Here is a 17,491-nt window from a genome sequence, read left to right on the forward strand (position 1 = left end):
CAAACACCTGTGTAGTTGCCAGCCGCTAATGAAGACTTTCTATTGGCTTAATCGCAGGCCTTAGTATTCTTCTTTGGTGGTTACCCCACAGCACTGTTCCACTAGAGAACCCTTAATAATACTCCATCTAACACAGCTTGCTTAAAAGTACTCAGGGAGCTGATTAATGATGGCCGTGGGGCAGGTGCAGGATCCGAACCTTGGAAAACTTTACTTCTCTTATCAGTACTTTATAAACAAGAAAGGTCATCATACATTCCTACTTAAATTTACTGTTTACATATTGGAGGAATAGAGTTTCTAGAGGACTCAGACATTCTTTTTTTTTTTTTTTTTTTTTTTTGATTCTTTTTTTCGGAGCTGGGGACCGAACCCAGGGCCTTGCGCTTCCTAGGTAAGCGCTCTACCACTGAGCTAAATCCCCAGCCCCTCAGACATTCTTAAGAAAGCTTTTTATCATCTTGGAGGATTAAGGCTTCTACTGCACCAGAAACCCACAATCCACCAGGAAAGGTCACTGAACATGAAGATGCCATTCAGGTCCTGCTACAGCAATAACATCTCTATACCAGGTCCCCTAACCTCAGTTCCTACAGACTGATGCCCGATCCTATTGAAGCCTCAGACAGAGCAGGGTTGTAATGGGGAAAGGTATTTAGTGAATAAACTCACTGCTTCTTTTAGTGATATTTTGTTTATTTTTCATTCTTTGATTTTTAACTTTGTGGGGTTTCTTAGTTAATGTAAGCAAGGGAGCAGTGAAACCACCACACTGGACCACTCAGTGAGTAGAAAGATAAATTTATTTGAGGAATCAAACCACTCAGGGAACAGAGAGCCTTGGACAGTGAGAAGAGCCTTGTCAGTTTTAAGAGGACAGGTAATGTCGGGATTGATCAGGCCAGAACAGCCTGGGCTGTAGCATGGGGGGGCTTGGTACATGGGCTCCAATTTTATTAATCAGGAAATAGATGCTGGAGGTAGTTGACTGCTGCTGTGTCTATGTAGTAAGTAGAAACTTCCTACAGAATGCCTCTGCTTACCCAAAAACAGTCCCTTCCTGTTTGTCCAGTGAAAGCTCTGTTTAAGACTTTGTCACCAACACTTCCATTAACTTGAGGGGACTGCTTTAAACATAATGACTAAGTAGTTTGTTACTTGTCTGGAAATATGTAGACATCTAGCCTAGAACTCACAGAAACCTGCCTATCTCTTATCTGTTGGGTACTGGAGTTAAAGATGTGCACCACTGCATACACAAGCTTGCTTATGTTGTGTTTACATTTTCTGTTTGTCTGGAGATCAGACAGGACAACTTTGGGAGTTGGTTCTCTCCTACCTTGTTATGGATCAGGACTCCAAAGATGGACTAGGAGGTCACTAGCCCTCTCTCTGTGGCCACCTCGAATATATCTCCTTTCTTTGCATTACGTGATCCATCATCTGTCACTTAAGTTGGCCAACTGAAGATGGTTCATGAAACCCAGATTGTAAGGGTTGCCACGGCCCAGGCTCTGACCCCAAAATCCCAGTAGCGTAATCACTATATAGGATTAAGTTAACCTTCATTTTCCCAGTCTGTTCCCCTCTCCTGTTCTAAGACACCTACTGATACAGGTAGCCCATCCGAGATAAACACACGAACATAGTTTATACCCAGTTGAAAGTCTTCATTCCAGCTGGCTGGGACCGTACCCAAGTGTTCAGGGACCTCGCTGTGACTCCAGAGCATTGGGTTTTGAAGGCAAAAAACATATCCTGGCATCCTCATGTGGCAGCTGCAATGGAGCTTCACAGAAGCAAGCAGCTTAACAGAAGCTAAGATAGTCAGTTAGCTTTAGTGGGGGGCGGATGTCCACACAAATAGGCTAAAATAAGTTAGCTAGAACAACCTGACCTTGGCTTCCTAGAGTGGAGTTGAGTAATTTTCCATAGGATTCTCAATCAAGGAGGTCAAATTATAGTTAAATCTGAAATGACCTCAGCAAAAATTCAGTTTGGAGAGAGACCTTTGTATTTTCTTGCCCTGTCACCCCACCAGTCCCTAAGTTACTGGACAACCTCTGACTCTTCCCAGAAAGGGGAGGAATGTTCAAGCACTACCACTGCCTAAAACCCACAGGAAATCGGAAGATCATAAGTTCACAGTCACCCATAGCGATATGGGTGGTTTGAGGCCAGGTTAGGCTATATTGTTAAGGAACAGCTGACAGCATTTTCTTCCTTTTTCAGTTAAACATAATGTTAGAATTTCATTTATTTCCACGTTGCTCCTTAATGTTGCTTTTCTCTCCTCTAGTCATGTCTCCAGCTAAAGGTCAACTTGTTTTTTGACTTGTTCTTTCTCTATAATCTTGTGATTCACATGTTATAATTTTGTTTGCATTATTCCATGGTATGTTCCAGGGACCCTCTGACTATAAACCCACAACATGATTATGAAAATAACTGCAAAATTTCTGTTTTTCTAATCACCTTTTCACTTGCTATAAAAAAAAGGCTCCCTTGATTTTAGTCTTGGCCAATTCATTTTCCTACTTCTGAAAGGACAGCAAGTTTGGCTTGGCCATAAAATAATTTTTTAATTTGCAACATTTTAATTTTTCCTTCTGGTTTTCAACAACAAAACATACATAAGACCTTGTCTAAAAAGAGAAAGAGGGAAGGAGGAATCCTATAGCACCCTGGGTACAAGATGTGCAGAAATGAAAGGTTTTTAGAGAACTGTCTCTCAATAACCCTCAATTGCATGTGATCTTTTCAGTCACATTTACTTCCTGTTCCTATCAGTACAGACAAGTCCCTCTTTTTTCCCGTGAGTAAATTGCAAACAGTTACTCCCAGGTTTTATTCCTTTTCTTCTGCTTGACAACTTTACAGCTGGCACTTGAGAAAAATCTCTTGCCTACCAACCTGCCCCGGTGTTAACACAGAAGTGCTTTCTTGTAAACCTAGCAGACAAGTGGGAATACACATGTGTCAACATGAATCATTAGTTCTGCTTTAGGAAAACAAAAGCATTTATGCTGAGCAAACCATGAGTAATCACGGCCCAAGAACACAAATTCAAGTTTTCTTGACTGACATGTTCCACCATGGAAAAAGATGCATGGGGTTTAATTGTCACAAAACCCAGACAATTCATGAATTGGTGTATTTATTGAATACAGTGGTGGGGCCCTTAGGTAAATCTCTTTTACCACATTCTACCTTTATGATTGATGAATGCTGGTGTATCATTTTCTAAAAGATTTATCTAGTAGCTATGAAAATATTACATTACATACAGAAATTGGTAATAAATAGAGCTAGCTAAAGATAGGCTGAGGAAATCTATTTTTCTTTTTTTTCATTTAATTGCTATTTATTTTCATAAATATGAGGTATTTCAAAGTGCTCTAAGGTGCAACACTAAATATATACATTTTGAAGGAAATTAAACATAGAACGTTGTCATTTTTACCCAGTTCTATGCACCAAACATGAACAAATACAGTAACAAGGAAGAGAAACAGGCTAGGAAATAAAAGGAATATATATATATTAAAATTTCTTTACAAAAGTTTCTTAGTTCAAAAAGTGATAAAGTAATATCTACTCAAAACTTCCACAACTCATTTTCATATGAAAATATAAGTATCAAACTTAGTTATGTATCAGCATCATACTAAAGTATACAGGCCGTGTAGGAATTAGTACAGTACATAACAGATTAACAATGTATTTGTATACAAAACATGCTCCTCAAACATTGAGGTATTCTTACAGTACTTAGGTGTGAACTTCCAGTCTAATACTGGCCGCGAGAGCCACCTCTCATTACCCAGGACGTATACAAAAGGCAGGTGTATCAATGGTATTTACACAAGCGTTCCCAGGGGCATCAAAATGGCAACCCCCTTCTGTGGCATTTGCTGGAACTTAAGCACCATTGTAAAAAGAAGGAATGACTCTAAAAATCTATTTTTCTAAAAGATCTTGCTATATAGCCCAGGCTAGCCTTGAAATCCTCTTGTCTCCACTCCCAAAGTGCTAAGATCATAGTTGTGTGCCATCAAGTCCACCAACCCAAGTCAATTTTGACTCCTGCCTACCACATTCTATCTTTCCCTAATCATGACCTCAGCCAAAGTCAAACAGCCTGCAGAATCTTTACCATAACATCGCTTCTGAGAACTCCAGTTCACACCAAGTATGAGAACAGAGTTTACTTGAGCCTCTGTGAAGATGGTACTTCAAGGAGAAAGACGAATTCCACTCTCCTGGAGTAAATACCCTCAAAACAGCTTCCAAGAGATCTGGGATTCAGAGTTTGGTTTTCGTTTGTTTTAATTTATATCACCACCACCACCACCACCACCATCACCATCATCATCAAAGAACAAGGACAGTTTTACCTATAAACCACAGCAGCTGCCAGGAGAAGGTGATTGGAGGAAAGGTGATTGAAGATGACATGGAGGTCAGACACAGGACTGACAAGTAGCACATGGCAGGGAGGCTTTAGAGAAGGAATAGAAAAGTCCAAATATTGGTGAGAAGTCTCAAAATGTTATGAAAAGCATGCCTAGAGAAGAGACGGAAGCCAGGTGGGGGTGACTCACACCTTTAATCCCAGCATAGGAACCAGCCTCCTGTACAGAGCAAGTTCCAGGACAGCCAGGGCTTCATGGAGAAACCTTGTCTCAGAAATAAATAAATAAATAAATAAATAAATAAATAAATAAATAAATAAATAAATAGAAATAAAAGTTATGCTTCTCTGAGTAATTCAGAAAATTGGGCAGAGATTGCCAATGAGTGTCTGCTTGATTAAATGTTTTGCTGTTGTTGTTGTTCTTGTTGTTGCTGTTGTTGTTGTTGTTTATGTGTATGAGTGTTTTGCCTGTGTGTATTTTACACCACACGTGTGTCTAGTACCTGAGCGGGGCAGAAGATGGCATCTCTGGAACTGGAGTTACAGACATTTGTGAAGTACCAAGTGGTGCTGGGAATCTAACCCAGGTCTTCTTCGGGAGCAGTAATGGTTCTTATCTGCTGAGCCATTGCTCCTGACTCTAGTTGTTTATTTTGGGGACAGGGTTCCATGTAGTTTAGGCTGGCCTCAAACTCCATATATAGTCAAGGATAACCTTGACCTGATCCTTCTACCTCCACCTCCTAAGGGCTGAGACTACAGGTACAAGCCCCAACAGCTATTTTTGTTGTTGTTTTTGTTTGGTTGGATTTTGGTGGTGGTGGTTTTCTGTTATTGTTTGCTTTTGTTTTTGTTTTGTGTATTAGAAATCAAATCCAGGGTTTCCATCATGCTCAACTGACCAACTGAGCTATAACCCCATTGTCTCTGTGCAAGTGTGTGTCAATATACACATCCGTACTCCCCATTCTGTGTGCCTATGTGCAGGCTAGTAGGCGTCATCAGGTGTTTTTATTTATTACTTTACTTTTTTTTTTTTTGACAAGTTGTCTCACTAAACCTGGAACTTACTGTTTTCCATGGACTGGCTGGCCAGCAACCCCAGGAACTTCCTGTCTCCAAACCCATCCCCTCCCTTAGTACTGGAGTAACCTGCACATGCTAGATCCTCATGCCTGAATAGTACACACACACACACACACACACACACACACACACACACACACACCACTGATTTTATAGATTAAAAAATGAAGGGTTGGGGATTTGGCTCAGTGGTAGAGCGCTTGCCTAGCAAGCGCAAGGCCCTGGGTTCGGTCCCCAGCTCTGAAAAAAAAAATGAAAATAATAAAGAGACTCTGACAAATACTTGTTAAAAATCCAGTATAAATGTGTTTCTCTGTTACTCTACCATTCTAAAGGCAGAGGCAAGAGAATGAAGAATGTCAGCGCAGCCTAGGCTACTTAAGTAGATACTGTTTCAAACATAAATTTTATATATTGTTTGACAAAAAGAGCACAGGCTGCTAGTCACATCTGCTATATAACTTCCAGATAAATGTATACCAGCGTTATCTTTATAGTGTCCTTGATTCTACGGAAACCTGCTATGCCAGATCATTGTGACCTTGGTGACTGCAGTGTCATATCTAGTGTTTCTCTGAGCTAAAGAACTTTGTAACATCAGTTTTGTGTGAATTTAAATTCTTTCTTAGGATTTTGTTACTTTTCAAGTAGAACTTTATCAATTGTTCATATGTATACAACCTAGGTACCACAATGTGTTAAAAGCCTTTCGGATAGTCCCTACCACTCATCTTTCATGTTCTACCCCTCTTTCTCCCCCTCCCGTGTGTGTGTGTGTGTGTGTGTGTGTGTGTGTGTGTGTGTGTGTGTACGCGAACGGGCGTGTGCAGCAAGTACAAAACTTCAGATACTGAAATCAGGAACTAGTGTATTCTAGACAGCGTACCTAAATGCTAGGGATTGCTATTCTAATTACGTTTAAACTGCAAAGTGAGGAGTGCAGAGTGCAGAGAAGAGGTCCAACAGACACAAAGGAAAGGGGAAAGGGAGAGGAGATAGGAATTGATTGCAAACAAAACACACATCTGGAGGAAACGGGATAAGCCTGCCCGACACTGGAAACATTGAGGAAGGAAAAGCAATTACCAGAACAGATGGGCGGAAGCTGAGCCACTAAGGGAAGCAGCGCCACGTTTGGGAAAGCAAGTGGGCTCTGAGGTGCGGGGTTGGACGGAAGTCACCCTTAAAGTCAAAGCTGCTGGGTCTCTAATGATGCTGTGTGTAGCTATTCAGGCATGCATGGGCTCGTGTAAACACTAAAGATCTTCCTTACCCTGCAACTGTCACCCGGGACTTCCTGTCATACATACACTTAATGGATACTACCTTAATTCATTTCCTTCTTGCCAGAGAATCTAGAGTGTCTAAATTCCTGTGGAATTGTGAGTTTATGAAGCTAACTTTAAAGGATATTGAAACCAGGTCTGTCCTAGAAAATATGGGACAGATAGTTGTGGGGCACTTAAAACAAAAACTGTTAAGCCTACCATCCAGAATCTAATCAACTGCCATATTTCTTTTTTTTTTTAAAGCTGTACAGAGCAAAGGCATATGCAATTGTTTCATGTCTTTTCATCTAACTGAATTTCTTCAAACATACACAATTTTTAAAAAAATAATTTGCACAGTAAATTACATGTCTAATATGAATAAAAATTCAAAGCATCATAGAGGAGCTCTGTGTTTGCCAGCTATCCACAAGATTATTGTGTGTAATAAATTACACACTCTGGGCTCTGTCTACCTACAAAACTTTGAGTGAAAGTCATCATTGATTATTTATTAGCTATCAGTACATTCTAATTGTTCAGTATTTTGAAGCATTTGCTCATATAAACTGACCCTGGTTTTCGTGGTTTGTTCATATAATTGCTCTAGCAAAAACAGCACAGTTCTTTCACTGAAATGCTACATTTTTGAGCTGGAATATATCTCATTTTCTCAAGGTAAATTAAAAACAAGAACAAAAAGAGAGAAAGAAAGGAAGAAAGGGAGGAAAGAAGGAAGAAAGAAAAGAAAGAAAAAGAAAGCTTATCCTCTTCATTTTCTCAAGGAAAAAAATTCAAAACAAACAAAAAACTGACCCTTAGGGGTTGCCCAAAAACTTTTTCCTTCCTTCTGTCCTTCCTTCCTTCCTTCCTTCCTCCCTCCCTCCCTTCCTTCCTTTCAATTTTTTAGACAGGGCCTTACTCTGTTGTCCTGACTAGACCTAAACTTCATACAATCCCTCTGCCTCTGCAGATCAAAGATGCTGATCAGCATCTCAAATACCCGTATCGATTTTTCTTTGAGGAACAATCTCTATTCAAATTCTTTGATCATCATTATTTCTGTTGTTATTATAATCATTATTATTGGGGGAAGAGGCTTGCCATGGTTTGCTTCCCGTGTGAAGGGATTTGGTTCTATCCTTCCACTCTGTTGAGGCTGGGATTCTTGTTTCTTCCTTTCTGCAGACTCGTGCTGGGTGGCCTGTGACTTTCCCAGAGACTCACCTGTCTCCGCCTCCCATAGAGCCTCAGGAATCCTGAGATTACAGATGTATACCATTCATTGGCTTGTTTTGTGGGTTTCTGTTATGAATTTAGTTGGCCCACAATCAATTTTACATGATAAACTATGCCACCAGCTCCTTCACCTACTTTAAAACCCAGTTCTTTCTTCCTTTTTTCTTTTTATTGTTATTGACTCAAGGGAGTTCCCTGCACACATGTGTTTGTGCACCCATGCATCCTGTATCAGGCACATTGCTTGCAAGTGTTTTCTCCCATTCTCCTTTTGTTTCCACGGCTTTTTATCTCGATGTAATCTCACTTATCTCCCCTTACATTTCTTCACTGAGTTCTTAGTGTCAGATGCAGAAATTGATCGATAATAGTACAAGAAACATTGCCACTGTATCTTAGTCACTGTTCTATTGCTGTGAAGAGACACCAAGAGCTAGACAGTTCTTATAAAAGAAGCCATGTAATTGAGGCTTGCTCACAGGTTCAGAGGTTTAGTTCATTATCATCACTGCAGTGGTAGTTGAGAGCTACATCTTGATACACAGGCAGAGAAAGACTCTGGACTTGACATGGGCTTTTGAAACCTCAAAGACCAGTCTCAATGGCACACTTCCTCCAACAAGGCCCCACTTAGTCCAACCAGGTGCTAGGAATTGAACCCAGAGCAGCCAGTGCTCTTAACCACCAAGCCACCTGTCCAGCCCTTGGACTGATTGTGTGTGTGTGTGTGTGTGTGTGTGTGTGTGTGTGTGTGTGTGTGTGTGTAGACATAAAATAAAGATCTTATTGCTTTCCACTTCCATTTTAATTTTAAAGCTTTGTCTTTTGTCATAGCATATGGGAAGTCACGGTTCTTTCCTTTTTTCTTTCTTTCCTTCTTTCTTCCTCTTCTTCCTCCCCCTCTTCCTCCTCCTCCTCCTCTTCCTCCTCTCCCTCCTTCTTCTCCTTCTTCTTTTGATAGGGTAATGCCCAGACTGACTTAGAAATGTGGCCCAAGCTGGCCTCAAATTTGAAGTGATCCTCCTGCCTCAGCCTTCCTAGTGTTGGGACTATGCTTGGTTTCAACTATATTATATATTTACATTATGTAGAGAGTACTTTCATTTCATATCCATTTGCTATTTATAAGATTTTTTTTAATGCTAGCTGAAAATTTGCACTTATCTGGTCATATTAAATATTTATACATTTTTCTTCCTTTCTTCTTTCCAAATATTTATGATTATAGCCTTTTGAGTCTAAATTTTGATTTTTTCATTTTTAATCTTTCTACTTTCTCTTTTAAAAATTTGACCTAAAAACACAGTATCTTTCATAAAACTTTTAATTAATTTTGGTCAATTTCCCAGATAACTTTGGCAAGCTATACATAATTTTTTCCAACTTCTTATTTTATACTTTTTAAAATGAGTTCTTATCTGGGCATGATTGCAAATGTCTCTAATCCTAAATTTGAGGATATGGAAACAGTAGAATCAGTAGTTCAAGGACCTCCATGGCTACATACAGATTTTGAGGCCAGGCTGGATTACAAGAGAACTTGCTTCTATAAACAGAGCAAAGCCAGCAGAATCTCAATCTGTATGCCAGTGTGGCCCGGGATTCACAATGTAGCCCAGTCTAACTTGAAACTCAGGGTACAGCACCTGCAGTGCTGAGATCATGGTGTGGGCCACCATGGCCAGGTCTTCTATGCTGTTGATATGACAGTGTCTAATTTCACAGCCCCTGTAACAGACCTGCTCAGTCATCCATGTGTTGAGATTTCAGGCCTGACCCACCATGCCAGTTCACTCTATTTGTAAGTGAACAATTAAACCACTTGAAAAATACAATCCATGCAACGTGATGTCATCCTCACCTGCAGATAAAACACCAATGCACTTTTTAAAAACGACAGTGATAGCACTTACTGAGCTCCCTGTGCGCTGGGGACCTATGGCATGCTATGTGACGAGGATAAGAAGTGACAGACCTAGGTATCTTTCTGCTGACTCCAAAGTCTGTCAAGTCTGTTCCTGAGTGCATATATGTCTGAATTAAAACTTCTATTAGGGACCAGCAAGATGGCTTAGCAGGTGGAGGCGTCTGCCACCAAACCCCATAAGCTGAGTTCAGCTTGAGTTCAATCTATAAGACTCACATGGTAGAGTGAGAGAACCAGCTCCTACATGTTAGCATTTGACTCCCACATGCATGTGCCTACACACATGTACACAATAAGGGGTATTTAATGAAATTTAAAAACTTGTATTAATATGTTCATATAGTTGAAAAATCAAGTATAAAATGAAAATATTAAATACAGGGTAAAAAAATACAGAAAAATATGTTGAGTTTTAACTCTTAAAGCTTCCTAAATAAGATAGCAATGGCAAAAGATGGTTTATTGATTGATCTTTATTTTTACTAATAAAAAAAATCGTATTTGCTTAGAAGCATTCAGAATGTCAACAAAACAGCCGCCATTTTTTTTTTGCAATTACAGAGTGGTATTCAATTAACAGAAGAACAATTACCTTCATATAAGCTGCATCAGAGGCAACTGAAGATGGAAAAAAAAAAAAGAAGAAAAAACAAACAAAAAAAAAAAACCAAAAACCAAATTACTGTCCCCATATATAACTGATTTATGCTGTGCACCAACAAGAACCTGCTTTAATTTCCATGCCAATTTACCACCCCCAGACTGTACTAGGCAAGGCTAGTGGCTATTGAGAATACCACCAGGACAGGGCTAGCTAAAGACACACTTGGTAGTGTGTTAACTATACAAAAAAAGACACTGTACAGTTTAAAACCAAGTCTTACACGGCCTTACATTTCAATTTTTTTCTTTAAAAGGAGTGAGTTGTGTACAGGGGGGTTAAATGCTTTATAGACAAGAAAAAAAACTGCACTAGAACCAACTTATTCATCATCATCTTCTTCATCATCTTCGTTTTCCTCTACTTCATCCTCTTCCTTGTCCTTTTCATCCTCCTCATCGTCTTCCTCTTCCTTCTTTTTCTTGCTCCTCTCAGCCTTGACCACCCCCTTTTTCGCTGCATCAGGTTTTCCTTTAGCTGTGTAGGCAGCTGTATCCTTCTCATACTTCTCCTTCAGCTTGGCGGCCATCTTCCCATAGGGCTGCTTGTCATCCGCGGCAGTGTTGTTCCACATCTCTCCTCGTTTCTTTGCAATATCACCAATGGATAAGCCAGGATGCTCGCCTTTGATTTTTGGGTGTTACTCAGCACAGAACAAGAAGAAGGCCGAAGGAGGCCCCTTGGAGGCATTGGGGTCCTTGAACTTCTCTTTGGTCTCCCCTTTGGGGTGGGGGGATGTAGGTTTTCATTTCTCTTTCATGACGAGCCTTGTCAGCCTTTGCCATATCTTCAAATTTCCCCTTTTCTTCAGCAGACATGGTCTTCCACCTCTCTGAGCCCTTCTTGGAGAACTCTGAGAAGTTGGCAGAAGCATCCGGGTGCTTCTTCTTGTGCTCCTCCCAGCAGGTTTGCACAAAGAATGCATATGAGGACATTTGCCTCTCGGCTTCTTAGGATCTCCTTTGCCTATGTTTAGTTGATTTTCCTCCATGAGACATAGAGTCGCCCAGTGCCCGTCCAGCTCTCGCTTGCCCTGGTGCTGTCTCTATGGAGCTCAATGTACTGCAGTGGCTGTGAGAGCCTTGATTGATCTTATTACACTAAAACCGTAGGGTTAATGATATGGATCAGCTGATTAAGAGGCGGGTTGCCAAGTCTCCCAACCAAAATTTGATCTCCCAAAACTACAAGGTAAAAAGAGTTGATTTTGAATATTGTCCTGTGTGCATATGCAGTGACATGTATGTGCATGTGCTGAAGTACTAGCATGCAAGTGTGCATGTACAGACAGATTAAATGCATAAAAATGCATTTTGAAACATTTAAATTGCTGAGGCTTGGGGTGTGACTCAGTTGGTAGAGTGTTTGCTCAGCATGCATGAATCTCTAGGTATGTTCCCTACTAACCCCATACACCAGGGGTATTGAGAAACACCTGTAATCTTAGCACTTGGGGTGTTGTTCTGATACAAATACCATGGTCAAATGCAGCTTAAGGAAAGAAAAATTTATTTTGGCTTACAGTTCCAGTCTGCAATGAAGAGAAGTCAGGACAGGAGCTCTCCCAAGGGCCACCCTGAGCTTGAAGAGAGGTTCTTGAGGAATAGGTATTTGGGAGCAAAAGAAACTACTCAAAATCAGAGATGGGTGCAAGCTGACAGCTCTGTCTTCTGCTTGAGCTGGCTCTCCAGAAAGCCGTGTAAAGGGTCAGCTCTAGCAGACTGAAGCCCAGTCTTTTATTTACATATCAATTCAATCATATACCCCAGGTTCCCTTTTGATTGTCCCACGAAACAGCATTTTATGACCTTAGCCCCTTGGTTCTTAGAAAAGAACACCAAGTACATTTTTTAGCATAGTAAATGAAGTCAGAAATCTGCCTGCCTTTGTAAGCACAAACAATAAGCTAGATGGAGTAGGATCTCACTCTGAGATCACCACTTCCACAACCTCTGTACATAAACTTAATTTGTACCAGGATAACCTAAAACTCAGAAATCTGCCTGCCATTGTAAGCACAAATAGTAAAGTTTAACTGAGTGGGATCCCGCCCAGAGAGCACCACTTCCCTACTTCCTAGTGTCCTTTTGAACCATGAACATTGTTTTTTTGTTTTTAAAATATTCCTTTCACTTTACTGACTCGTTAGTGTAGTTGCCTCTTTTTTCAAGTCCATGAAGCCCCTCAAGCAATTCACATTGCATCCTTAAATTTTGCATAGTTGAGAAAGTATATATTTTAAAACTCATGTTTTCAGAGTTTTTTCCTACAGCCTTAAGGGCTGTTGGGAAGGTCACAGCATTTACCATTTGGCTGAGGAACACTGGCTCGCTTCCCAGACTCATGCTGTTTCTAATTATCATGGACTCATTAACCTTGGCAGGAAGTACATTTCCTGAAGGAGGAACTTGAAGCAAATTGTGTACATTATTATACAAACAAGTCTAAAACCTATAGCAACCATCAATAGTCATGGAGGCCCATATCCCATCGGTTCTGCTCCAGGCGCTGGACCATGTCACAGCTATGCCAGATCTGGCAGAACTCAAACAGGAATATGACATGGAAAACAGAAAAGACCACTACTTGCAGGATTAGGCAGGTTCATGCTTAACTAGCATTTTTATATTAACCACAAAGGGTGCCACACATGGTAGTCTGGGTCCTCCTACATCAATGAACAATCCCACAGGAATGCTCATGGGCCAATCCAATCAGAGCTATATGCTGCAGTTAACACTCCCTTCTAAGGTGACTGCAGGAAGTTGACAATTAAAAGACACAGGTGGAGGCAGGAGGATGAGAAGTTCAAGGTCATTCTCAAATATAAAATTTGAAGCCAGTCTAGAATTCTCTCTCTCTCCTATTCTCTCTCATATTCTCTCTTTCTCTCTCATAGTCTCTCTTTCTCATATTTTCTCTTTCTCTCTCTCTCTCTTTCGCGCTCTCTCTCTCTCTCTCACACACACACACACACACACACACACACACACACACACACACACATTGACAGAGAGACCGAGAGAAATTTCTGTATGATAAATATTGCAGATGGGGCAGCAGTGGTGCCCTCCTTTAATCCCAGCATCAGGAGGCCATGGCAAGCAGACTCTGAGTTCAAGGCCAGCTTGGTCTACATAGTGTGTTCCAGGACAGTCAAAAATACATAGAGAGCCCTTTCTCAAAAACAAAGCTAACCACACAAATAAAAGTTTCAAAAGCAAAATAAAATAAAATGAATATGGGCTGGGTGTGGTGCTATAGGCCTCTGATTCCACACCCAGAGGCAGGCAGGAATATCATTGGAAGGCCAGCTTGGTCTACAAGAGAATTCCAGGCTGGCCAGGGCTTCATAGCCAGACCCTATTTAGGAGAGCAGAAGGAATATAGAAAATACTTGCAATGTAGAAAAAAATTAGCTAATAGGCAAAGGATTTTAGGGCAGAACATGTGTAATTGTGTTTATATAAGTGGTAGTTTGAAGGGGAATAGCTCCCATAGCCTCGTATGTTTGAATGCTTAGTCCCCAATTGGTGGAACTGTTTCAGAAGGGCTAAGAGGTGTGACCTTGCTGACAGAGATGTGTCACTGGGCTTGGCCTTTGATGGATCAAAAGCCCACAACATTCCCAGTTAGGTTTCTCTGCCTAGTGCTTGTAAATAAAATAGTGAGCTCTCAACTACTGCTCTAGTACTGTGCCTTGCCTACCTGCTGTCATGATCTCCACCATGGTGGTCATGAACTCTGACCCTCTGGAACTGTAAGCTCTAAATTAAATGTTTCATTTTACAAGTTATCTTGGTCATGGTGTTTTATCACAGCAATTAGAAAGTAAGATATGTAAATTCCCATTATATCAATATGAAAAAGATTAACAATTTAGCAGAAAAGTAAAGTAATTATAAGAATGTGTAAAGTACAGGAGAGGAAATTAAATAGTCAAAAATATGAAAGAATGCTAACTATTGCTGGTAACTGGGCAAATAAAAATTGAAGAATGATGTATCACTTTTTCCCCATTTTCTCATGCGTACTGGGGTAATCTCAAACTTACTACACAGCCCAAAATGATGAGTGTGGGGAAAAGAGAAACCTTATCCAGTATTGGATTATGGGGAACCAATCAGATGACCACTCAGATACAGTTTATAGCCAATTGAAAGTCTTTATTCCAGCTGGCTGGGACTACACTCAGGTATTTGGGACCTACATACAGCCCTGAGTGAACAGAGCCTGGAGTTTATGAAGATAGAAACTACATCTTGACATCTTACTCAACAGCTACAGGGGGTACTTCAAGTAAGCAAGCAATTTGACAGAAGGTGTGATAAGCCGTTATCTGAGGAGGGAGGAAGGGAGGGAGGGAGGGAGGGAGATTTGCACAAACAGGCAATTTAATAGAAGCTAAGATAAATTGACTGGGGCATCTTGACCTTGAGTTCCTAGAGTAGACTTGGTAACATTCCATGGGATTCTCCATCAAGGGGATCAAATTCTGGTTAAGAATGCAAGGTGGAGGAAGCTCTGCACTGTCTGGCGGTGTCACAGTTGGTGCAACCATAAACTGGGATAGCAAACGTAAACTGGGATAGCCGGTAGAGAAATCACATGGAGACGTCTCAAAAAAAGAACAAAAAAACTAGTTAGAATAGCATATGCCCCAGCTATACCACTCCTGGGTACACACGAAGTGCTGTATACCCTACTACAAAAATACTTACACTTACAGTGTAACCACTGCACCATTTCAAAACAGCAAGGAGTCAGCACGGAAGTCCATCAAACTGATGGATGAAGAATGAAAATGTGGTATGTATGCACAGTAGAGTTTTATTCAGTCATAAAGAAAACCAAAACTGCGAGGTTTGTAGAACAATGATGGAATTGGACAGTGTCAATGGTGGTAACTGGATTGAGAAAGACGGATAACATATGCTCTCTCCCATATGCAGATCCTAGCCACTGTTAAATATGTGCAACTAGGTAAGAGCAAACGTGGAAAAGCCCAGGAAACTAAAGGGGACCTATAGATGGGGCTGGGGAGGGGTGGCGGGTAGGAGAGGTGGGTATAAAAGACAATGGGAGAAAATGAAAGTGTAAATACTGAGGAAACAGATACAGGAGGGAAGGGGTGTGAGGAGATGAGGAAGCAGGAGAGGATGGACCAAAATGAGATACATTTGAAAGCACCAGATACCCGTGCACAGTGACACACACCTAGAATCCCAGCACTTGGAGATCAAGACATGAAGGTCAGGAGTTGAAGCCCAGCTTGGGCTACATGAGATTTTGATGGGGTCGGGGGGAAGAGGGAGAGGAGGAAACCTGTTCTTTTATGAACTGATTTTAAAAAACAAAATGTTAAGATCCTTTTAAATGGCATACCACTTTTCAACAAGCCTGCTAATGGAGATGAAAGTTTTGTGGTGCCCCTACCAATAGGGCAATAGAAAAGTGAGTATTCTACAATGATAGCAACTGCTGTTAGGGAAACTGTTTTGAGTGTGATTTGACCCTGTCTAAGAATCTTGGAAATTCATCTACCTTGTGACTTAGCAGTGCTGTCTACATGTGTCTGTGCTGGAGACACACCGATATAAGGAAAACTCAGGCAGTGGTGTCCACATCTTTTCCTTAGGCATGCCCTGGAAGAGAAGTGCCTGCACACCCTGTAGCATATTTAGCCTTCGAAGCCCAAGTAGATGTTGAACATCCCTAAACCGGGATATGAAGCTATCCAAAATATAATACTTTGAGAGTGTTATCATGATGCCACAATGGAAGGTTTCACACCCGACTGCCTGTGGCAAACTTTAGTGAAAGAAAGTATCTTAAAAAGACTCTTAGGCCAGCACACACTTTTCATCCCAGCACACAGTAGTCAGAGACAGGAGGAGCTCTGTGAGTTTGAGGCCAGCCTGCTCTACGCAGTGAGTTCCAGGATTGCTATTGCTCCACGGTGAGATCTTGTCTCAAAAAACCAAAACAACTCATTGTTAAGGCCTGCCCCCTTAGCATAGCTGTAGCCATTTTGTTTCATGCCTGCCAGCAATTTCATATTGTTGCTGTAATATTGACACAGGAAAATAACTTGGCTCAGAGCAGGATCAAACTGACCCCACACCCGTTATAACCACATAACAGTTATGTTCTGAGGTTTGTTAATCTTAACAAATTCCACAACATAAGCTCTGTTAGGACAAATCAGAATAAAGGTCATTTATAACTGTTCTGTCTAGCTATCCAAATTAGCTTCAGTCAGAGCTGACCACCGGGCAGCACTTCCTGCAGATGAGCTCATTGTGGTTTTTGACTTTATAAACTGGTCCTGGGAAATATTCATGGTCCAGTCTTAGCTCCTGAGTCTAAGTTTCGACCCTGACAAATCAGTCTTGAGGTCTGCATTCAATAAATTATTCTTGCTTAACTGAGACCAGAGTCCAAATGGTTTGTGTGGCAATTCCCAAATCCCAATAATGCCTTCAGGATATGTGTGTAAAGTATAGAATATGAAACATAAGTAAAACGTGTGCTTAGACTTGGGTTCTATCACTCATATATCTTCTTATTTAAGTGAAAATGTTTAAAATGTTGAAACCTGAAGCATTTGTGGTTCTAAGCATTTTGGATAAAAGATAATCGATCTCTGCAGGATGGGCTGCTCTCCGTTTTACTCAATGTAGCCCTAGTATTTATCTGTTGTTCACATTCGAAGTATACCAAAGAGAGAGGATGGCATGTCAGTTAAGAGGACTAGATGCTCCTTTAGAGCACGGGCTGGTGGCTCACAACCACCTGTAACTGCAATCCAGGGGATCGGATGTCTTCTTCTAACCTCCTTAAGTACCAGGCACACACATGGGGTACATATATACATACATTCAAGAAAGAGC

The 17,491-nt window shown here is 40.9% G+C and overlaps 1 pseudogene; it reads right to left on the bottom strand.

The window, feature by feature from the left end:
• Positions 1 to 10,630: 10,630 nt before the first annotated feature.
• Hmgb1-ps18 (high-mobility group box 1, pseudogene 18) overlaps positions 10,631 to 17,491 on the bottom strand; it is a 600,236-nt pseudogene continuing 593,375 nt past the window's right edge.

Source organism: Rattus norvegicus, chromosome 4 (assembly GCF_036323735.1).
Source record: "Rattus norvegicus strain BN/NHsdMcwi chromosome 4, GRCr8, whole genome shotgun sequence".
NCBI classification, from domain to species: Eukaryota; Metazoa; Chordata; class Mammalia; order Rodentia; family Muridae; genus Rattus; species Rattus norvegicus.